At 38.8% G+C, this 3,030-nt stretch overlaps 1 long non-coding RNA gene across 1 annotated transcript; it reads right to left on the bottom strand.

Annotated features, from left to right (window-relative positions):
• Window positions 1-344: 344 nt before the first annotated feature.
• LOC147154655 (uncharacterized) lies at window positions 345-2,784 on the bottom strand. The gene is made up of 2 exons (XR_015093066.1): window positions 2,590-2,784; window positions 345-939 (listed from the first exon to the last, which is right to left on the bottom strand). It is a non-coding gene; the product is annotated as an uncharacterized LOC147154655 (long non-coding RNA).
• Window positions 2,785-3,030: the final 246 nt, after the last annotated feature.

Raw genomic sequence — 3,030 nt, 5'->3', positions numbered from 1 at the left:
TGCGAGGGGACACTCAGCAGGTTAGTTTTGTGTCAACAAAATTTTGATGCTGATGGATGGCGAATAATACACCGAGAAAGCTTTCTTTGTTCAGCAAAATTACAAGCTGTTTGACCGTTTATTCAATAGTTACAATGAATTGCATGAATAATACATTAGGACTGCAATTAAGTACTATTTTATTGTTAATCAGTTGCACATGTATTACATTTATCTAAGGGTGTTTTTTTTTATTTTTTTTTAACTTCATTTCCACAAAAAAGTGGCCTCTGCTCTGACAGACACCTTACCTCAATAAATTGTGAGTAATTTCAACAAAAATGAAAGAAAGACAAGCAAAGTGATGGAGCTCTAACCAATGACTGTAATTGGTTGCAATTCAATACAGAATATTATTTCTTTGTGGAAGGACTATTTGTTCTAAATTATTATTAAAATGCGCAAAAATAGGATTACACAAATAAAGTGCCCCGAATAAATTCCTTACCCAAAATACAATTCTGCAGTGGAGTAAAACTCAACTTTTCTAAATTATGATGATTTCAATTTCTAAACTTTGTAGATTAGTCAATAAAGCTGATCTGAAATGTGATTATTAGTGTAACTCAGTCAACTTCAACTTGACAGAAACTTTTGGCGTACTACAAAAAGACAATTATTACTAACACATGCACATTAACTAACACACATTATGTCCATTTCAAAAATCGCAACAACAAACCATGCTTATCTCAACACATGCAGCCCTTAATTCTCTCTTTGGCATTCACACACACCCCAAATTCATGAAGGCAAATCTCTCTCATCCTCTACCAACCATTCTTTCCTCTTCAACTCTTGGAGCCACTGTTCCCTCCTCGGTCCCAACACTGCCTCTGAAATCTCCAGTCTGGCAAAGACAGAGCAGTTCCACTTTACAGCTTTGTCCAGTCGCCTTTTCTGAAATAAAAACACTAAAATAAGCTCTAGCAAATGCATTAATTTGATTCACATTTAGCCATACAAAGACAGTGGTCTTCACGAGGCAGTGTGTTAAGATTGCATATTTACGAATGAGGGACAAACTACCGTCAACGTTATTAAGAACTTGGTTGGGGTACGTTCATTTGCTGACTTCATTTGATTAGATGATTTAGGCACCAATGTGAAAGACCTCAAATGTCCAAGGTGTTTTCCTCATGTCTTTGCAAGTGTATACAGTTTAGTACGAGGGAAGTGTGTGGGCAAGGGGGACAGGACGGCATAGCCTATTGACCGTTTGCACGTGACGTCACATCCCTCATGGGAATGCCCTCTACTGGAAGCTGGACAGCAAAAGAGCCACTTGCCTGTATTGTAATTATTAAATCTCATACAGCATAAAGCCCTTTATCTAATCGATTATCTCATAAAATGGTCATATCTTGCTGTGCGGTCGGTTGTACAGACAGACAAAGGAGTAAACCAAATGTTGCTTTTTATCACACCTACTAATGAAGACGACTGACATAGATTGACTGGCAGCCCACAAAGTATTCACGGATTTGCAGCAATCATTTTTTGCGAGGTTAGTAGATAAATGGTGTAATTAGTAGATAAATGTTCATACATTTTACTAGTAAACGTACACTCTAATAACAGAGGTGTTGACTTACGTGTTTCAACTCACATAAACGATAGTTAGTGTCCACTCCAACTGCACGAACGCACAGCTTAGTTTTAAAATGCACCTTCTTCAAAACTATTAAGTGCATTTGGCAGTTTAATAATGGGGGGATTTCGTCTTTGTGCTTGGAGTTTGTCACTCTGGTGCCGGAGTCATATTCATGAAATGACCGCCTAGCTTTCCACTACGATAGTCATTTATTCCATGCTAGTAAACATAGTAACATAACATAATCACAGCGTGTCAATATAGAACGGACTATTTAAAAAAATAAGTCAGTTAGCATGATAAACAAGGTTTACCTTTGCATTACAAGGTATATTGTCCCCCAGCGTGAGCATAGCATCTCATCCCAGAGACTCAGCCAGCAACAAGCTTTTAAATCAGTGTAAGGAGAAGAGACGGCATTGACTACATAATGATATAGGTTGTGCGCTGTGAATTCCGGCAAAGTCGGCGATTTGATTAACTTGGTAAAAATAGCAGGCAACAGAAGGTAAAGGGCTGTTTTCAAATTAGCGATCTTCAATTTAAGTAAATATCGCGCTCTATGAGTCCCGACTAAATGTGCAACTTCGACTGACAGGCGACCTTCGGTTGAAGTATTATATTCCATGGCTTTATGGGCAATAATAACTTTTAATTTGTAAAATAAGAGTCGCGAAGTCACTAAGTCGCTGCGGGACAAGTCCACTTCCATTCAACAATCATTTCCTTCCGCCGTCCGTCATAGGGCAGTCACGTGATCACGTGGCGTCGGCGCAAATGGTCAATATTGTTCTGTATGCACAAACATACTGTTTGGACACTTGCTCAGCACACCTGTGCTGTAGCGAGGCAACTGGGCTATTCTTGTTTGTTAAAGATGTTTCACCTTCAATCTATAACGCTTCCAGTTCTGAGTGCAACAAGAGACGAGAAACAACGAGAAACTGTATACTTACTGTTCTGCAGTAACTTAGCCTGCCTTCTTGTGTTCCGTGGTGACATATTCTGCGCCGTTCATTCCCTGGATGGTCTTGAATCGAGAACCCGTATGTAGGACCTATCTCTTTCAGTGGAAGCTTTCATGGAGCCTTAGTTTTAACATTAGCTTACACTGACCCCTGTTGGCCAACTTCATTACTACAACATCAGACAAGATTTTGTTTTGTCACATTCCTATTTCGAGTTGGTTTGGCGACCTTGAATACATTACATAAGGATGCAATACAAATAATGACATCTAATTGGTAAAAATGATGTCAAAATACATTTACCAACTTGGGGTCGGGTGGGTCCAAAGGTAAACTGAATGGTAAAGCTACTTGCTAGACGTGACAATCAAGTAATTGAAGACAATGGTTTCCGATAGTCAGAGCTGATAAAATAAATAATAATAACAA

This window comes from Leptonotus elevatus, unplaced genomic scaffold (assembly GCF_054856555.1).
Source record: "Leptonotus elevatus isolate MCC_2025b unplaced genomic scaffold, RoL_Lele_1.0 HiC_scaffold_296, whole genome shotgun sequence".
Classification (NCBI taxonomy): domain Eukaryota; kingdom Metazoa; phylum Chordata; class Actinopteri; order Syngnathiformes; family Syngnathidae; genus Leptonotus; species Leptonotus elevatus.
This window is presented reverse-complemented; position numbering and strand designations above follow the sequence as displayed.